At 43.0% G+C, this 22,311-nt stretch overlaps 1 pseudogene; it reads right to left on the bottom strand.

The window, feature by feature from the left end:
* Window positions 1-10,377: 10,377 nt before the first annotated feature.
* Window positions 10,378-17,770, bottom strand: LOC138879119 (uncharacterized; annotated as a pseudogene).
* Between the last annotated feature and the right edge of the window lie 4,541 nt (window positions 17,771-22,311).

Genomic DNA, 22,311 nt, shown 5'->3' on the forward strand with positions numbered 1-22,311 from the left:
TCTCTTGGTATCCCGAGGATCTCTTGGTATCCTCAATATGCTAGGGATCTTCTAGTATCCCGAGGATCTCTTGGTATTCTCAATTTACGTGCCAGGGATCTCTCGGTATCCTGCACCTCAGCTCAAATCATAAATACGTACAAGGGATCTCCCGGGATGCCGTCCCGTAGTCCCAAAGTAAAACACATAGCAGCAACACAAAGAATACTAGATTTAAGCTCAATTTCGTACCAAGTAAAACAGACAATTCTAACCTAACATGCTTCACATAATACAAATTAAGGCAGTTTAACCAATAATGCAATTAAGTCAATTAAACATGCTTTTCTAAGCTAACAGTACGCTAAAATTTCAAGTAGAGTAAGCTGGAAAGGAAAAACACAATTAAAGCTACTTTAGTGAAAACATGTTTTTCAACAATTAGCACAAGTACGCACTCGTCACCTCACGTACAAGGAATTTCAATTACTACAATACCAAATCCTAAGGGGAATGTACCCCACACAAGGTTAGACAAGTCACTTACCTCGAACCAGCTCAAATCAATCCGAAACCACACTCTTGCCACGAGTACTCGACTCCAAATGGCCCAAATCTATTTAATTCAATTTCATAATGTAAATAACACTTCAAGTAACTGATTCTACAAGGAAATTCTAAGCTAATACACAAAATTAGGTAAAATAACTAAAATACCCCTCGGGCCCACGTCTCGGAATCGGGTGAAATTTACATTTCCAGAATCCTCACACTCTCACAAGTTCAGTCATACCAAAAGTACCAAAATCGGACCTCAAATGGTCCCTCAAATCATCACTCAAATCTCTAATTAGTCAAGCCCTAACTCCCAAATTACCACTGATTTTCCTTAAATTTTCATGTTTATAATGATAAAAATCACCCCAATAATGAGTTTAGGGACCAAAGGCCTTACCCCAATGAATTTCTCTGAAAATCTCCCTTGAAAATGCTCCCCAAGGCGTCTTCCCGTTTGAAAAGAGGTGAAAATAACTCAAATTCGCAAAGGCAAGTATTTATATGTTCTGCCCAGTTAAACCGCATCTGCGGACCTACGGTCCCGCTTCTGCGGAGCCAAGGTCGCATCTGTGACTTCTCATTAAATCAACTTTCCGCTTCTGCAACAGACTTTTCGCACCTACGGTCTCGTAGGTGCGTTACCCTTCTCGCACCTACGGCTCCTGGAGCTGGACCAAAATTCCGCTTCTACGGTGCCGCACCTACGGTCCCACACACGCAGGTGCGGTTATTACAGGTTCAGCAATGAAAAATCTTTCTAAGTCCAAATTCAACTTCCGCCAAGCACCCGAAACTCACCCGAGGCCCTCGGGACCTAAATCAAACATGCCAACCAATCCTAAAACATCATTCAAACTTGTTACAACCTTCGGAACGCTCAACACGACATCAAAACACCAATTTAACATCGGATTCAAGCCTAAGTACTTCAAAAACTCAAAAATTATGCTTTCGACCCTTGGATCAAAATCTCACAATCAAACCAGAAACTCCAAAAATTCGACTTTCGGCATTTCAAGCCTAAATTTGCTACGGACCTCCAAAACACAATCCAAACACGCCCCTAAGCCCGAAATCACCCAACAGAGCTAACGGAACCATCGAAATTCCATTCCAAGGTTGTCTTCACACTGTTCAGACTATGGTCAAATTTCCAACGCTTAAGCTCTCAATGACTAAATGTCCCAAAACTCTCCGAAACTCAAAACCGAACATCCCGGCAAATCAAAATAGCAGAAATAAACACGGGGAAAGCAGTTAATAGGGGATCGGGGCGTATATTCTTAAGACGACCAGTCGGGTCGTCACATCCTTGTCACGACCCTAAACCTCGGACCCGGTCGTGATGACGCCTCTCGTGAAGACAAGGCCAGTCGACACATTCTCGCTTTATTTTAAGCAATTAAATAATAAGTATTAAGTCTTTAACATGATAAAATCCCAAAATAAGTAGTGAACAGTACAGTTTGCGAAATTAAAACTAACACAGCCCAACATCGGGGTATCACCAGTCATGAGCATCTGTAATAATACTACAAGTATGAAGGAGTCTACTCAACTATTACATAACTAAAACAGAAGGAAATGAGATAGAGGAAGAAGCACTGGGATGCGAACGCCGACAACTACCTAATGAATCTCCGAAATCTGCTGGAAGCTCTCTCAACCCTCGCAAGAAGGACCTGATGCGCCTGAATCTGCACACGGGGTGCAAAAAGTAAAGTGAGTACTCCAACTCAGTGAGTAATAAAGATAAATTCAGACTGAGTAATAAGAAATCACGTAAAGGCATAACAACAGGCTATAAAGAAGCAGTAAAAGCCAGTAAAAGTAATGAAATAGTGAAAATAAGCAAAGTCTCTTTAGTTCAGTTTAAGCTTCTTAAAATCCCTTTTTAAACAATTAAGCAAGTAAAAGACAGGCAACTAGAAAAGGTAAACACATAAAGAAATGCCCCTCGGGCACAATACCAACAGAATCAGCCCCTCGGGCAACCCATGGAACAATAACTAGCCCCTTGGGCTATATCTCACATCACAATGGGTACCCGTGCTCACTGGGGGTGTGCAGACTCCTGGAGGGGCCCCTTACAGCCCAAGCGCAATATCAAGCCATCTCATAGCATAATCACATAGGCTCTTGGCCTCATATCAACAAGCCACCTCGTGGCATACAAATCTCAAGCCCTCGGCCTCATAATCATAATCAGGTATTTCCTTACAACATAGGCCCTCAGCCTTACTCAGTCAGAATCTCACAAGCCACTCGGGCAACAGGAAAACATGATGCTCAACCCAAAATATTATTTAAAATATCATTTAAGTGTTAAAGCAGAGTAAACATGGCTGAGTTATGAAAACAGTAGAATATAGCATGACTGAGTTCAAGTATAAAGTCAAAACAGTGAGGAAATATCAATAAAAATCCCCTAAGGGTTCAAGTAGTTGGCACGAATCCCAAATATGGCATTCAACCCAAAACATGATGATAGCAAATAGTTTTTAATCAAATACGCGGTAAAATAGTCATTTGGGATGGACTAAGTCACAATCCCCAACAGTGCACGACCCCACGCTCGTCATCTAGCATGTGCGTCACCTCAATATAGAACAACGATGTGCAATCCGAGGTTTCATACCCTCAGGACAACATTTACAATCATTACCCACCTCTACCCGGTCCATATCTCTAGCTCGTGATGCCTTCGCCCCTCGAATCGGCCTTCAGATGCTCCAAATCTAACCAAAATTAGTGTAAAACCATCAAAATATGCTAAGGGAATAAAGCTCACTCGAAAGAAATCAAATTACAACACAAATTCTGAAATTACTGAAACCCGACCCCCGGGCCCATGTCTCGGAATTCGATAAAATTTACATCAATAGATTCCTTATCTCCCCACGAGTTCATACATATCAAAAGTACCAAAATGCGACCACAAATGGTCCCTTAAATTCTCAAGTCTTGGTCTCCAATACCAAGCCCTAGTTTCCCCAATTTTAACCCTTAAATTTGATTAATTACAGCTCTAATCCGTGAAATGATATTATAGGAACGAGTTTAAGGTCCAAAATCCTTACTTCAATGAAATCCCCTTGCAATCCTTCTTAAAATCGCCCCAAAAGCTCCAAAAGCCGACTTAGAAATGGTAGAATAGCTCAAAGATCGCGAAGGAAATAATTTATACCTTCTGGACCAGGCATTTCGCATCTGCGGCCCCTTCTACCGCTTTTGCGGTCATCACTTAAATCCTCCACTTAAGCATCTGCGATGCCCAATCCGCACCTGCGCCATCGCAGGTGCGGTTCTTCAATCGCTTTTGCGGTTTCTGCCTTCCCAAGACCTGTCCGCTTCTGCGGTCCCCAATCCGCAGGTCCGGTTATGACAGCAATGGAAACTTCAGCTGTCACAACCAACTCCAAATCTTTTCACCAACCATCCGAAATCACCCCGAGGCCCCCGGGACCTCAACCGAAAGCACAAACACATTATATTCCACCATTCAAACTTGTACCAATCTTCAAAATACCTCAAACAACATTGAATCAACCAAAACACGTCGGATTCAAGTAAGTTTCCAAAATATTCTGAATTACGCTTTTGATAAAAAAGTATACCAAACCACATCCGAATGACCTGAAATTTTGCACACACATCCCAAATATCCTAACGGAACTACTGCAACTCCCGGAATTCCATTCCGACCCCTATATCAAAATCTCATCTACCAACCGGAAAACGCCAAAAATCCAATTTCACCAATTCAAGCCTAAGTCTACTCCAGACCTCCAAAACACATTCCGATCACGCTCCTAAGTCCCAAATCATCTCCCGAAGCTATCTAAACCATCGAAATTCACATCCGAGCCCTCTAACATATAAGTCAACATCCGGTTGACTTTTCCAACTTAAGCTTCCTCAAAAGAGACTAAATGCCTCAAACATTCTCAAAACCTTTTCGAACCCGAGCCAACCAACCCGATCACATATAGAACAGATAAACAAAGCAATAAGAAGTAGAAATGGGGTAAATGGTGTGGTAACTCATGAGACAATTGGCCGGGTCGTCACATCCTCCCCATCTTAAACAAACGTTCATCCTCGAACGAGTCAAGAAACATACCTGAAGCCTCAAACAGGTGAGGATATCTGTTCCACATCTCCCACTCGGTCTCCCAGGTAGCCTCCTCCGCGGGCCGACCTCTCCGATGCACTTTCACTGAAGCTATATCTTTTGATCTCAACTTTCGAACATGATGCTCCAAAATAGCTGCTAGCTTCACATCATAAGTCAAATCACCACCCAACTGAACTGTGCCGAAATCCAGAACATGAGACGGATCCCCAATATACTTTCGGAGCATAGAAACATGAAATACTAGATGCACACTCGAAAAGCTAGGTGGCAAAGCAAGCTCATAAGCCACCTCCCCAATTCTCCGAAACACCTCGAAAGGCCCAATGAACCGAGGAATCAATTTACCCTTATTCCCAAACATCATAACACCCTTCATGGGCGAAACTTTCAACAGAACATTCTCACCAACCATGTAGGACACATCCCAAACCTTCCGGTCAACATAACTTTTTGTCTCGACTGCGCTGTACGAAGCCTCTCCTGAATTACCTTCACCTTTTCTAAAGCATCCTGCACCAAGTCTGTCCCCAATAGCCTACCTCACCCGGCTCAAACCAACCAACTGGAGATATACACCGCCTCCCATACAAAGCCTCATATGGAGCCATCTGAATACTCGACTGGTAGCTGTTGTTATAAGCAAACTCTACAAGCGGTAGAAGCTGATACCATGACCCTCCGAAATTAATGACACAAGCACGCAATATGTCCTCCAATATCTAAATAGTGCGCTCAGACTGCCCGTCGTCTGAGGGTGAAAAGATGTGCTCAACTCAACTTGAGTACCTAACTCTCGCTGCACCGACCTTCAAAATTGCGAAGTAAACTGTGTGCCCCTATTTGAGATGATGGAAACTGGGACACCATGCAAACGAACAATCTCCCGGATATAGATCTCTGCCAACCGCTCTAAAGAATAGGTAGTACATATAGGAATGAAGTGTGCGGACTTGGTCAGCCGATCCACAATCACCCAAATAGCATCGAACTTCTTCAAAGTCCGTGGGAGCCCAACTACAAAGTCCATAGTGATCTTCTCCCACTTCCACTCTAGAATATCCATCTGCTGAAGCAAGCCACCCGGTCTTTGATGCTCATATTTCACCTGCTAACAATTGAGACACCGAGCTACAAATCCCACAATGTCGTTCTTCATTCTCCTCCACCAATAATATTGTCTGAGATCCTGATACATCTTCGCGACACCTGGATGAATAGAATATCGTGAGCAATGGGCCTCCTCCAGAATCAACTCCCGAAGCCCATCTACATTGGGCACACGTATCTGGCCACGTATCCTAAACACCCCATCATCACCAATAGCCACATCTCTGGCATCATCGTGCTGAACTCTTTCCTTAAGGACAAGCAAATGAGGATCATTATACTGGCGCTCTCTGATGCGATCACATAAGGAAGACCGAGAACCCACACAAACCAATACCCGACTGGGCTCCGAAATATCTAACCTCATGAACCGATTGGCTAAGGCCTGAACATCAACTACAAAAGGCCTCTCCCCAACTGGAATATATGCCAAACTCCCATACTCACTGCCTTTCGGCTCAAAGCATTGACCACCATATTGGCCTTCCCCGGACGGTACAATATAGTGATATCATAATCTTTTAGCAACTCCAACCATCTCCGTTGCCTCAAATTGAGATCCTTCTGTTTGAACAAGTGCTGGAGGTTACGATGATTAGTAAACACTTCACAAGACACACCATACAAGTAATGCCTCCAAATCTTCAACGCGTGAACAATGGCAGCCAACTCCAAATCATGAACGGGGTAGTTCTTCTCATGGGTCTTCAACTGACGAGAAGCATAAGCAATAACTCTACCATCTTGCATCAATACACACCCAATACCAACTCTTGAAGCATCACAATACACGGTATATGAACTTGATGCTGATGGCAAAACTAACACTAGAGCTGTGGTCACGGCTGTCTTGAGCTTCTAAAAGCTCTCCTCACACTCATCCGACCATACAAATGAAGCACCCTTATGAGTCAACTTTGTCAAGGGCGATGCGATAAATGAGAATCCCTGAACAAACCGGCGATAATAGCCTGCCAAACCAAGAAAGCTGCGAATCTTTGTGGTTGAGGATGGTCTGGGCCAACTTCGAACCGCCTCTATCTTCTTCGGATCAACCTGAATACCCTCGCTGGACACCACGTGCCCCAAGAAAGCCACTGAACTGAGCCAAAACTCACACTTGGAGAATTTTGCATAAAGCTTCTCCTCCCTCAATCTCTGCAAAACAACTCTCAAATGCTCCGCGTGCTCCTCCTGACTACGCGAATACACCAGAATATCATCAATGAAGACTATGACAAATGAGTCGAGATAAGGTCAGAACACGCTGTTCATCAGATGCATGAACGCTGCTGGGGCATTTGTCAGCCCAAAAGACATCACCAAGAACTCATAATGACCATATCAGGTCTTGGAAATTGTTTTAAGAATATCCGAGTCCCTGATCTTCAACTGGTGATAACCTGAACAGAGATCAATCTTGGAGAACACTCTCGCTCCCTGAAGCTGGTCGAATACATCATCAATGTGAGGCAAAGGATACTTGTTCTTAACTGTTACTTTGTTCAACCGCCTTTAATCAATGCGCATCCTCATAGTGCCATCCTTCTTCTTCATAAATAGAACCGGCGCACCCCAAGGTGTCACACTAGGCCGAATGAACCCATTATCAAGGAGTTCCTGAAGCTGCTCCTTTAACTCCTTCAACTCCACTGGTGCCATACAATATAGTGGAATAGAAATGGGCTGAGTGCCCGGCACCAGGTCAATACCAAAGTCAATATCCCTCTCTGGTGGCACGCCTGACAGGTCTGCAGGAAATACATTAGGAAAATCCTTCACAACTGGAACAGAATCAATACTAGGAGTCTCTGCACCGACATCCCTCACAAAAGCAAGATACGAAAGACAACCCTTCCCAACCATATGCCGGGCCTTCAAGAATGAGATTACTCTACTGGGAACATAATTAGTCAAACCTCACCACTCAATCCGCGACACACTCGATATAGCCAATGTCACTTTCTTAGCATGACAGTCCAAAATAGCACGACACGGAGATAGCCAATCCATGCCCAAAATGACATCGAAATCCACCATACATAATAATAAAAGATCCACTCGGGTCTCCAGACCCCCAATAGTCACCACAAACGACCAGTACATATGGTCTACAACAACAGTATCACCCACCAGAGTAGATACATGAACAGGTGAAATAGGAGACTCATGGGTCATATCCAAATAACGAGCAAAGTATGATGACACATAAGAAAAGATGGAACCGGGATCAAATAACATAAAAACATCTTTGTGGCGGACTGAGACAATACCTGTAATAACAACATCAGAAGCAATAACATCGGGTCTAGTTGGAAGTACATAGAAACGGGCCTGACTGCCACCTGATCGACCTCCCCCCTCTAGGGCAACCCCTAGCTGACTGACCTCCACCACTAACTGGGTGGGTGGGTGGTGATGAAGTAGCTGGCACTGAAGCCGATGGCTGACTCCTCTACTGAGATGAACCGCAAGACGACGAGGACACTGCCTCCACATCTAACCCATCTCTCCACACTCATAGCAACTCCCAGGTGCTGGAGACGAGGACTGAAGGGAACCCCTAGCACCAGAATGACTAGCAGATGCACCTAGCATAGAAAAGCCCTGAACTGATGGAGCACAAGACGAACTCAGGGTTGGAAGGGCACTGAGTGATGACTGGCCCTGATGAGAACTGTGAGAACCATGACCCGATGATGCCCCACAATAACCTGGGCGAGCTGGCTGATCATGCTTGAATGGACGGCCTCTACCATGCTAAAACTGACCTCTCGAAGGAGCACTGCCATAACTACTAGATCCTCAAGGCCTCTTGGTCTCCCACTCCTCTCACTCCTGGTGACGAACTGACGCAATCTCATGAGCAATGTCTACAACCTCCTCAAAAGTGAACCAATCACCTGATAACTAGGGATTATGATGCATTTTACACTCCTTCTTGCTTAAGTTTTGATTAGAAATCTGTACGAAATAGTCCCAAAGGCTCACAAGTTGTGCTTGATTGCAGGTTTGATCAACAATGTGACAAGGTGTCAAAAACTAGCTCAAAAAGGAGTGAAACTTGCACAAATACCAAGACAAGATCAAGCTTAGTCAAACAGGGCCAGTGCGGACGTGCACCATTCTGTGCAGTCCGCAAAGATGAAGTTTAGAGAGGATGCTTTTCAGGCCACAAGGCAATGCGGCCGCAAAGGGTTTTATGCGGTTCACATTGGGTTCATTGCGGCCGCACTCGATTTCGTGCGGTCCGCAGAGCCAAGGTTCAGAGAGGTGGCATTTTGGAGGAACTGGCTAATGCGGTCCACGGTTCTTTTTGTGCGGACCGTAATAGAAGCCACCGCGGTCGCACCCAACTTTGTGCGGTTCGCAAAGCCCAAGTTTAGAGAGTAGATTAATCAAACCAAGAGCCTTAGTGTGGCCGCATTCAATTTTGTGCGGTCCGCACTAGCCCCGCAGGGGTATTTTTGTCTAGAATTTTTAGCCTTGTATAAATAGTTTCTTTTCCCATTTTTAGGTAATCAAATGGATTTTGGACAGAGCTGCGCTCATGACTTCTTCTCCTTTACCATTTTGAGTAATTTTAGCTTAGTTTCAACATTGAATCTTCAAGTTTTATTTAGTAATTAATTATTATGGGCTTATCTTCAACCATTTCTTTGTTTTCTTCACCAATTATGAGTAGCTAGGCCCATGAGCTAGGGTTGCGGCTCAACCCTAGTGTGGGTAATTGATGGGTCTTGTGTTTTGATGCTATTGTCTATGGGTGTTTGATATTTGGACTAATTTAAGGTTTTAATATTGAATTAGTGGTTGCAAACACTAGTTTATGCCTAGTAGACTTTGGCTCTTCTTGAGAAAGAGAGCCTAAGTCCATGAAATTAGTCCAACAAGGAATTGGGGCGTATTCAAGAGATTGATAGCCCCAATTAGAAGGTTAAACCTAGAGATAGTAATACCCGACTTGAACCTTGATTGCTTGCACAAATTTGCATACCCAATTGGTCTTGAGAAAGTCAATTCGGGCAAAATCGCTCGAACTACCGAGAGGTATAGAGTGAGTAGAATCGTGCAATGGTTATACCATACTCCCCAAATATGACAATCTAGTTTTAGACTCAAGAATTCGTCAATTGACCACCTAGGAGAAAGTCACTACCCTAGTGCCTTTTATCTATTTGATCAACTCTCAATAGTTTAATCTTAAGCTTTACTAAGCCTAATTTAGCATTGTAGTATTATAAAATTACAATTAATATCAAAACCAAAAATGTTCAGAAGTGCAATTAGGAACAAATACACAACTCCACTTTAGATAGAAACTCAACTCCAATATCTAGCTCCCTGTGAAAATCGATCCCGACCTTCTCGGGTAAAAATTGCTTCGACCTCTCTTGCTACTCAATAGTAGTGCAGGGTTGGCTTCGATCATCACCCTCTCCCCGGTCATAAGAATACGAAGTTGATAAGTGAGGCAATCAACAAACCTCCTAATCCTCTCTCTATCTGTCGGAAACAACCAAATAGCATGACGAGCTAACTCGGAGAACCTCATCTCATACTGCGTCATAGTCATGTCTCCATGACGCAACCACTCAAACTGCCTGTGTAGCTCCTCTCTGCGAGACTGTGGCATATACTTCTCCAAGAAGAGAACAGAGAACTACTGCCCGGTAAGGGGGTGTTGCACCAACAGGCCTATGCTTCTCAAAAGCCTCCCACCAAGTGAAGGCAGCTCCAAAAACCTGATAAGTAGTGAAAGCGACCCCGCTGTTCTCCAGAATACCTATTGTAGGAAGCATCCTCTGACACTTATCCAAGAAACCCTAGGCATCCTCGCCCTCTGCACCACTGAAGGTCGGAGGCTGAAGTCTACCAAACCTCTCCAACCTATGTTGCTCGTCCTCTGGCATGGCAGGAACTACATAGTCTTGAGCAGCTATAACCGGCTGGGCTGGATGCACCCCCGATGTCTGAAGTCCCTACACGACCTGCTCAGGTGTGCGAGTGGCGGGAGTCTGAGTGCCTCCCCTGGCCTAAGAAGTAGCTGCGGCTGTAGTAACTGAGACCACTTGAGCTAGGCCAGTGCAAACTGATAGAATCTGAGCCAAGGCCTCCTGAAGACCCGAAATCACAATGGGCACAGCTGGTGCCTGAGCTGGTGCTGCTGGAGCGTCCACAACCGGGACTTGATCCTGAACTAGGGTGGCTGGTGGATCTGTAGGTGTTGCCCTAGCTGCTATGCGGGCCACACCCCTGCCGCTATTGTGACCACGACCGCATCCTCGACCTCTAGTGGCCACAACTGGTGGTATTGGTGGTCGTCCATCCTGACCGGTAGCACTTGTCTTCACCATCTGTGAGAGAATAGAATGACAGAAGTTTAGTACTTGGATCAACAAATTCGCACGACAAGAATTTCAAGAATATGAAGTTTTTCCTAAAGGTTATGCAGCCTTGTCATGACCCCGGTTCATCACATGAAGTTTGTGGAGGCACACGCAGGTGCGGTGCCAGGATTGCAGATGCGGTTTCATTGGTTAGAAAATAGTGATTTCGAGGGTTTAGTTTCAAAACTTGGAAAAATCAAATTGGAGCTCGGGAGAGGGCGATTTTGGGAGGAAGTTGAAGAGGAAATCATTGGGTAACAATTCTTTAACCCTTTTGTGACGACCCGACCGGTCGTCTTAAGAATTTACGCCCCGATCCCCTATTAACTGCTTTTCCCGTGTTTATTTCTGCTATTTTGATTTGTCGGGATGTTAGGTTTTGAGTTTCGGAGAGTTTTGGGACACTTAGTCCCAAAATGAGAGCTTAAGTTTGAGAAATTTGACTGTAGTCGGAGTAGTGTGAAGACGACCTCGGATTGGAATTTTGATTGTTCTGTTAGCTCCGTTGGGTGATTTTGGGTTTGGGAGCATGTTCGGATTGTGTTTTGGAGGTCCGTAGCTAATTTAGGCTGGAAATATCGAAAGTTGAATTTTTGAAGTTACCGGTTCGATAGTGAGATTTTGATCCGAGGGTCGGAATGGAATTCGGAAGTTGGAGTGGCTCCGCAGTGTTGAATGTGCTTTGTGTGCAAATTTTCAAGTCATTCGGACGAGGTTTGATAGACTTTTTGATCGAAAGCGTATTATGAGAGTTTTTAAAGTTCTTAAGCCTGAATCCGATGCTAATTGGTTGATTCGATATTGTTTGAGGTGTTTGGAAGATATGTATAAGTTTGGATGGTGGTATAAGACTGGTTGGTATATTTGGTTGAGGTCCCGACGGCCTCAGGTGAGTTTCAGGTGCTTAACGGAAGTGGAATTGGACTTAGGAAGAATTGGAATTTGCTAAACCTATCATAACCGCACCTGCGTGTGTGGGACTGTAGGTACGGCACCGCAGAAGTGACTATGTGGCCGCAAAAGCGGGTTTGGCCCAAAGCTCCAGGATCCGCAGGTGCGGCTGGGTTTTCGCAAATGCGGCCAAGCAACCGCCAATGCGGACCCAACCCGTTAAGTGATTTTTCGCACCTGCGATGAATTCTTCCGCAGGTGCGGCACCACAGGTGCGCTCCCTGACCGCAGATGCGGTAATCGCTGGGCAGAAATATGAATTTCGAGGGTTTGGTTCAAAACTTGGAAAAATCAAATTGGTGCTCGGGAGAGGGCGATTTTGGGAGAAAATTGAAGAGGAAATCATTGGGTAACAATTATTTAACCCTTTCTAGTTATATTCCATCAATCTATAGTTAGTTTTATCATTTAATTTCGGATTGGAGATGAAAATTAGGGAAAAGTTGGAAGAAAGTTCTTAGACCTAGAATTCAAATTTTGATTGGGAATTTGACATTGGATTTGGATAATTTGGTATGCATGAACTCGTGAGAGTATGAGGATTCTGAAAATATAAATTTTACCCGATTCCGAGACGTGGGCCCGAGGGGCATTTTGGTCATTTTACCTAATTTCGCGTATTAGCTTAGAATTTCTTTGTAGAATCAGTTAATTGAAGTGTTATTTACATTATGAAATTGAATTGAATAGATTTGGGCCATTTGGAGTCGAGTACTCGTGGCAAGAGCGTGGTTTCGGATTGATTTGAGCTGGTTCGAGGTAAGCGGCTTGCCTAACCTTGTGTGGGGGACATTCCCCTTAAGATTTCGTGTTGTGGTAATTGAAATGCCTTGTACATGAGGTGACGAGTGCGTACTTGTGCTAATTGTTGAAAAACCTATTTTCACTAAAGTAGCTTTAATTGTATTTTTCCTTTCCTGTTTACTCTACTTGGAATTTTAGCCTGCTGTTAGCTTAGAAAAGCATGTTTAATTGACTTAATTGAGTTATTGCTTAACTGCCTTAATTGTATTATGTGAAGCATGTTAGGTTAGAATTACCTGTTTCACTTGGTATGAAATTGAGCTTAATTGAGTATTCTTTGTGTTGTTGCTGTGTGTTTTTTACTTTGGGACTACGGGACGACATCCTGGGAGATCCCCTGTACGTATTTATGATTTGAGCTGAGGTGCGGGATACCGAGAGATCCCTAGCACGTATATTGAGGATACCAAAAGATCCTCTAGATACCAGAAGATCCCTAGCATATATTGAGGATACCAAGAAAACCCTAGCACATATTGAGAATACCGAGAGATCCTCGGGATACTAAGAGATCCCTGGCACATATTGAGGGTACTAAGAGATCCTCAGGATACTGAGAGATCCCCAGTCATTTGCTTTGTGAAAAGTGGTATTCCTTGTGATTGTTTTGTCTCTATTTCAGTTGTAGTTTTCTTTATTAACCTGTATTAATTCTTATCGTTATCTTTCCATTGTATTGCCTTATCTTATACTGTCACACCGTATATTTTATTTAATCTCACTAGGTCCCTGACCTTCCTCGTCACTACCCGACCGAGGTTAGGCTTGGCACTTATTGAGTATCGCTGTGGTGTACTCATCCCTTTCTGTGCATGTTTTTTATGTGTAGATCCAGGTACCTCCACGCAGACTTATCACGCTTGAGACGAGGCATTTGTAGAGACTCCGAGGTATATCTGCGCGTCCACAAACTGAAGAGTCCCTTTCTACTCTCTGTCACGCCCCGAACCATGGTCTGGGCGTAACACGACACTCGGTGCCTGACTGCATGTGACCGAGCGAACCAACTACATGGCTGGATCAACACGTGGTATAACTATGAGCTAGAGGTAAATATAAAACATGGTAATCTACTAAGGAGTCTGACTGAAATACCATAGATGCGGAAAATACTGAAAGGTCTACCAGTATAAACAAGTGGCCGACAAGGCTAACACATGAAAGCCTGCTAATATCTGACTGACTGGGTTATAGTCTACGAAGCCTCTAAAGAATACTGAAAATACTAATTGTTTACCGGGACAAGGTCCCCGGTATACCTTATTAACTGAAATACTATAATGACTAAAACAAAAGAGAGATAAGGCCCCGGAAGACTGGGGCTCACCAATAGCTGATACGAGATGTCCTAGCAAGCAGAATCGTCAACCTGAAAATCGTTACCTATATCGCGAGATACAGGCCCCGAGCAAAAAGGACGTTAGTACATTTGAATTGTACTGATATGTAAAATAGCTGAACAAAAGAACTATAAATACTGAAACTGAAACTGAACTGCTGGCTGATCAACTGATAACTGAACAAGGAAGTAAGGATGTGAATACTCCCTCTTTTAAATGATGAACAACTTGTTTAACTGAATATTAAACTGCGGCCTCAGGCCCAATATGTATATGTATATATGTATATATGTATATATATATATATATATATATATATATATATATATATATATATATATATATATATATATATATATGCGCACAACTGCGGCCTCGGGCCCAAGTATACGTATACATAACTGCGGCCTCAGGCCCAAAGATGCATAAAGCATGAATTACGGCCTCAGGCCCAAATACAGGTGTTCAACATTCAAGAATATAAAAATCAGGAACTGAGAATCATATTAGAATACATGATACTGAAATAATGAGCCATACCAAGTTACATGATACTCGATTAGTGATAGGATTAGACTGAGATGAGTATTCATAATAAGTTGATTTATCATAACTGAAACTCATAGAATGTCGAATGATTATGAGACTATGACATCTAGAGAATAGAAGTTCTACTACTATTCAGGGAACTGAGGCATAGTTATTTTCTTAGGAAACTGGTAATGGTCATAATGAATGGGACGTAGGGAGAATCATGGACATTCCCAAACGTAAAGAGTTAGCCTTACATACCTTAACTTCATGCCCTTGAGCGTAATACAATGTTTGTCAACCCTTTCAACTTTAATCTATAGCAATACAAGTCAAAGGGATTCCATATTAGTTATGATACTCATGTTTTGGTCACTTAAGTATTTTATCAAACACTTGGTCAAAATAAAGCTTCATAGTCCTTATTAATGGTGTCTCTACACCCAACAACCCATTCTCTTGTTCCTAGATAAATTTTAAAGTCTCAAATGATTATATCAACTTTATTCTTCATCACCCATAATGTAAGCAACACCCTTATCCAATAATCAACACTCAACACCCCAATCCTATAATCGTTCATGCTTTTCTATCAAACCCATCAACTCATACCTCATGAACTAGGGTTTATAATCATTAAACAAATGCTAGAATCAATTAGAGGGTGAAGACATTACCTTTTTGAAGTTCAAACCCTTTGAATTCGAGTTCTAGGCTTCCTTCTCTCAACAATGATGTCCCAATCGAATATCTAATGATATGGAGGGTTTACCCATGTTAATAAGATGTTGGGAAATTGAAATTAACTTAGAATCACCATTAGAACTTACCTTGGGTGGTGGGAGGACCCTTAAGGAGTTAGGCTTTTGAGAGTTCCTCTTTCTAGAGCAAGTTTTTATGTTTTGGGGCTGTGGGAGACGAAATATAGCTTTAAAATGACCCGCACTAGCGTGCCGGCGCATCTAGAAGCCTTCCCGCGCTACTGCCCGCGCTAAACGGTAGTAACACTGCCTCAAAATTAGCGGAGCCGCGCTAAAGGCGCGCTACCGGCGCGCATATCGCATACTGTTCTGTAAAATGCACATAACCTTTTGTAAAGATATCCGTTTGGGCTCCATAATATATCGTTGGAAAGCTATTTCAAAGTAATACAACTTTGATGCTTTGAGTTTTCCCAAATTCCTTACTCATTTTCACTAAAATCTGATGGAATACGAACCTTCTGCAAACTTAGTCGATTTTATCAAATCTTATGCACCTCACTTTCCATCTTGATTTTGAAATAACTATTTTCACCCATAATCATCCCGATGGGACTTTACATGTTCAAGTACCACTCATTTAACACATTCACACTTAAGCAAAATTTACGGGGTGTTACATTATCTCCCCCTTGGAATCATTCGTCCTCGAATGATGGTCCTGGCTGCAACTACGACTATCTATGGATATTAAACGGGTGTGATGGGGATATGAGGATACTGAAATATCATGAATACATGTATATCAAATTGAACGAGCACGTGATCACTAAATAGTAAGCTGCGTGAATACTAAAGGACATGGAGATTATAATTAAGGCATGAATGAAAAGGTTAATTACCTTCTACATTTTCCTTTTTCTCTTTAAAGAGATGGGGATATCTAGACTTTATGTCCTCCTCGGCTTCCCAAGTAGCCTCTTCAACCTTTTGGTTCCTCCAAAGCACTTTTACTGAAGCAATTTCCTTAGTTCTGAGCTTGCGGATTTGTCGATCAAGAATAGCCACTGGAATTTCCTCATAAGACAGACTGTCTTTAACCCCTATAATCTCCGTAGGAACCACAAGTGACGGGTCTCCCATGAATTTCTTCAACATGGACACATGAAACACTGGGTGTATAGCAATTAGTTCTTGTGGCAATTCTAACTCATAAGCCACTTGTCCGATCCTTTGCAGGATTCTATATGGACCAATATAGCGGGGACTAAGCTTCCCCTTCTTCCTAAATCTCATAACGCCTTTCATGGGCGATACTTTCAGAAACACCCAATCATCAACTTGGAACTCTAAGTCTCTACGCCGCACGTCCGAATAGGACCTTTGGCGACTTTGAGCCATCTTCAAATGCCTTTGTATCAAGTTGACTTTCTCCATAGCCTGATAGACCAAATTGGGTCCTAACAACTCCGCTTCTCCGACTTCAAACCAACCAATTGGTGATCTACACCTTCGCCCATACAGAGCTTCGTACGGTTCCATCTTGATACTAGAGTGATAGCTGTTATTGTAAGCAAACTCAATGAGAGGTAGACGATCATCCCAATTACCTTTAAAATCAATAACACACGCCCTTAACATATCCTCCAGAGTTTGAATGGTGCGTTCCGCCTGTCCATCTGTCTGAGGATGAAAAGCGGTGCTGAGGTTCACCCTTGTGCCCAATCCCTTCTGAAAGGATTTCAAAAAGTTTGCTGTGAACTGAGCACCACGATCTGAGATAATGGACAAAGGAGTCCCATGCAATCGGATAATTTCTTTGAAATACAACTTGGCATAATCTTCGGCCGAATCTGTAGTCTTCATTGGCAAGAAGTGAGCTGACTTGGTAAGTCAGTCTACAATCACCCAAATCGAATCGTGCTTCTGTAACGAGGGAGGTAGACCTGTTATGAAGTCCGTGTTTATCATCTCCCATTTTCAAATGGGAATTTCTATATTCTGAGTTAAACCTCCAGGCCTCTGGTGTTCGACTTGCACCTGCTAGCAATTTGGACACCTAGCCACGAAATCTGCTATACTCTTTTTCATATCGTTCCCCCAATAAACCTCCTTAAGACCGTGATACATCTTAGTGTAACCTGGGTGAATAGAATACCTGGAATTGTGGGCTTCTATCATAATCCGCTCTATGAGCCCATCTACGTTTGGAACGCATAGTCTGCCTCTATATCTCAAAGTACCATCATCTCCCCCTTGTTCAAAAGCCATAGTCTTGTGTTTGTGAATTCCTTCCTTCAGCTGCAATAAGTAGGGATCACTGAACTATTTTTCTTTTACGTCGGCTACTAAGGAGGATTCAGCCCTGTTCTGGAGAACAACGCCACCATCTTCGGAGTCCAAAAGTCAAACTCCTAGATTTGCTAAGCGGTGGACTTCCTTCATCATAGTTCACTTGTCTGCCTCAATGTGAGCTAAGCTGCCCATAGAACGCCGAGAGCATCGGCTACAACATTTGCTTTCCCCGGATGATAGAGGATATCAACATCATAATCTTTAAGTAATTCGAGCCACCTTCTTTGACGTAGATTTAATTCTCTTTGCTTGAAGATGTACTGGAGACTCTTGTGATCTGTAAAAATGTTAACATGTACCCCATATAGATAATGGCGCTAGATCTTAAGCGAGAACACCACAACTACTAATTCAAGGTCATGAGTCGGATAATTCTTCTCGTGAGCCTTGAGCTGTCTCGATGCGTAGGCTATGACTTTATAGTGCTGCATTAATACATACCCAATATCAACCCATGAAGTATCACAATAAACAACGAACCCTTCGGTTCCTTCTGGTAGTGTTAGGACTGGAGCTGAAGTCAGCCTTTTCTTTAACTCCTCAAAACTTTTCTCGCACGTGTTTGACCATTGAAACTTGACTTTCTTCTAAGTTAATCTAGTTAAAGGGGACGAGATAGAAGAAAATCCCTATATGAAACGCCTGTAATAGCCCGCTAGACCCAAGAAACTTCTTATATTGGATACTGAGGTGGGTATAGGCCAAATCTTCACTACCTCTATTTTCTGAGGGTCCACCTTCACGCCTTCCCCTGAGATGACATGGCCCAAAAACGCTACTGATTTCAACAAGAATTTACACTTAGAAAACTTTGCATATAGCTTGTGATCCTGCAGTGTCTGCAACACAATTCTGAGATGTTCTACATGGTCAGTCTCGCTACGGGAATAAATCAAGATGTCATCAATAAACACGATAACAAACAAATCAAGATAAGGCTTGAAGACCCTATTCATAAGGTCCATGAAAGTTGCTGGTGCATTCGTTAAACCAAATGACATTACCAGGAATTCGAAATGCCCATATCGAGTCCTAAAAGATGTTTTTGGAATATCAACTTCCTTAACCTTCAACTGATGGTATCCTGATGTGAGGTCAATCTTGGAATAATACTGGGCACCCTGAAGTTGATCAAATAAATTATCTATTCTGGGAAGAGGGTACTTGTTCTTGATGGTGACTTTATTCAACTGACAATAGTCAATGCACATACGCAAAGACCCATCCTTCTTTCGGACAAACAAGACCGGTGCACCCCAAGGTGAGACACCTGCCCTTATAAATCCCTTATCTAGAAGATCTTTCAACTGGACTTTTAACTCTTTTAACTCTGCTGGAGCCATTCTATAAGGCGGAATAGATATCGGCTTAGTGCCTGGAAGTAGATCAATTCCAAAGTCAATCTCCCTATCGGGAGGGACTCCAGAGAGATCTTCTGGAAACACTTCTGGAAACTCATTTACAATTGGTACCAACTGGAGAGTGGGGATCTGAGCGTCTGCATCCTTAACTCGAACCAGGTGATAGATATATCCTTTAGAGATCATCTTTATGGCTTTAAGATAGGAAATAAACCCCCTAGGTGCTACTGCATCACCCTTCCATTCTAAGACTGGTTCACCGGGAAATTCAAAACTTACTATTTTGGTTCTACAACCCACTTTGGCATAACATGACTCTAACCAATCCATGCCCATGATCACATCGAAGTCTAACATCTCCAATTCTACTAAGTCTGCTATAGTAAGACGATGATGCACTTTGACTGGACATCCCCTATAGATACACCTTGCTATAACTGGTTCTCCAACTGGAGTGGACACTTCAAAGGGTTCACACAACTTTTCTGGTTTTATCCCAAATTTCTTTGCAATATATGGGGCTACATAAGATTGGGTGGATCCCGGATCTATAAGAGCATAAACATCAAAAGTGAATATTGTTAGCATACATGTGACAATATCTCCACGAGCCTCTGTATCCTGACGGTCTGCCAGTGCATACAAGCGGTTTCGACCACCGCCTGCAGTATTAGACTTTGCTGCACCGCGCCCTTGTTGGGCCTGAGAGTTATTATGGGCTGCTGAATTAGTGGACTGAGCTACATTTCCTCCATTGTTCTGCTTTGCCGATGGACAATCCCTCAAGAAGTGGCCCTACTGACCGCACCCAAAGCAACCATTTGTGCCCAAACGACACAACCCTAGGTGCCTCTTACCATACGTGTTGCAAATAGGGTAACCAGGGACTCTGTAACCCACACTAGCTTGTGACTGTGAGTCTGTTGTTCTGAAATTCTGGTTTTTCTTGTTAAACTTTGACCTTTGAACCGGTGCACTAGCTGAAGATGGAGTAGGTCCTAATTTTGATTTCTTGAAAAACTGGCGATTGCCTCCTGCTTGAGATCCCCCATGGTTGAAATTTCCTGCAGACTTAGCTCTCTTGCTGAATTCCCTCTCCTTCTCTCTCCGTAGACGTTCTTCTTCCTTCAACCTGTCTTCGTTCCATTGAACAAAGGCAACCATCTTAGTGATGGTCATGTCATTATTCTGAGCAGCTATATTAGCATCAACAAACAAATCATCTAAAAGCCCCAACACAAACCGCCTAACTCTGGCCCTCATATCACGTACCATTTCCGGAGCATACTTGGCCAGAGAGACGAACTTGAGGTAGTACTCATTCACACTCATATCATTTTGTCTGAGTCTCTCAAACTCCAAAGCTTTAGCTTCCAAGACCTCAATGGGTAGAAAGTGCTCAAGGAACGCATCTGCAAACTACTTCCAAGTCGCAGGATCCGCATCCTCCCCTCGGGACTCTTCCCATGTTTCATACCAAGTGTTGGCAACGTACTTCAGCTGGTACGCAACAAGCTCTGCTGCCTCAGTGTCTGTAGCATGCATCACTCGAAATATCTTCTGAACCTCATCAATGAAGTTTTGCGGATCCTTATCCTTTTTGGACCCTGTGAAGACGGGAGGTTTCATGTTGAGGAATTCCCTAGACCTGGAACTACCCATCTCATGAACATCACTTGTTCCCTGCCTTTGAGCCTGAGTAGCAACAATCTGGGTGAGCAACTAGATAGCTCCCCTGACATTCATGTCTGAAACACTGGGCACTGAGCCCAGTGCAACCCCCTGGGTCGGAGTGTCCTCCTCCTGAGCAACATTAGTTGTGGCCCCCTGGCTAGTAGCTGAGGCCCTCTTGGTGTACTTTCTTTTAGCAGGCATTTTTCTGAAATACGCAATTCGCACGGGTTAGAAGAATCCTGAAAGCATAGCTCTAACTGTACGATCTAGAGTATGAAAGAAATGGAACAATCCTAGATGTCTTGGTGGTCAACTATTTACATGTGTGGCGTGCGCACACACATAAAAGAGAGCCCACTGGACCCAGTTTCATAGACTCCCTAGGACTCTTGAACCTAGGGCTCTGATACCAAGCTTTGTCATGCCCCGAACCATGGTCTGGGTGTAACACGACACTCGGTGCCTGACTGCATGTGACCGAGCGAACCAACTGCATGGCTGGATCAACACATGGTATAACTATGAGCTAGAGGTAAATATAAAACATGGTAATCTACTAAGGAGTCTGACTGAAATACCATAGATGCGGAAAATACTGAAAGGTCTGCCAGTATAAACAAGTAGCCGACAAGGCTAACATATGAAAGCCTACTAATATCTGACTGACTGGGTTATAGTCTATGAAGTCTCTAAAGAATACTGAAAATACTAATTGTTTACTGGGACAAGGTCCCCGGTATACCTTATTAACTGAAATACTATAATGACTAAAACAAAAGAGAGATAAGGCCCCAAAAGATTGGGGCTCACCAATAGGTGATACGAGATGTCCTAGCAAGTAGAATCGTCAACCTGAAAATCGTTACCTGCATCGCGAGATACAGGCCCCGAGAAAAAGGGACGTCAGTACATTGAATTGTACTGGTATGTAAAATAGCTGAACAAAAGAATTGTAAATAATAAACTGAAACTGAACTGCTGGCTGATCAACTGATAACTGAACAAGGAAGTAAGGGTGTGAATACTCCCTTTTCTGAATGTTGAACAACCTGTTTAACTGAATATTAAACTGCGGCCTCAGGCCCAATATGTGTGTGTGTATATATATATATATATACGCACAACTGCGGCCTCGGGCCCAAGTATACGTATACATAACTGCAGCCTCAGGCCCAAAGATGCATAAAGCATGAATTACGGCCTCAGACCCAAATACAAGTGTTCAACATTCAAGAATATAAAAATCAGGAACTGAGAATCATATTAGAATACATGATACTGAAATAATGAGCCATACCAAGTTACATGATACTGGATTAGTGATAGGATTAGACTGAGATGAATATTCATAATAAGTTGATTTATCATAACTAAAACTCATAGAATATCGAATGATTATGAGACTATGCCATCTAGAGAATA

The sequence above is a fragment of the Nicotiana sylvestris genome, chromosome 10, assembly GCF_000393655.2.
Source record: "Nicotiana sylvestris chromosome 10, ASM39365v2, whole genome shotgun sequence".
Lineage (NCBI taxonomy): Eukaryota > Viridiplantae > Streptophyta > Magnoliopsida > Solanales > Solanaceae > Nicotiana > Nicotiana sylvestris.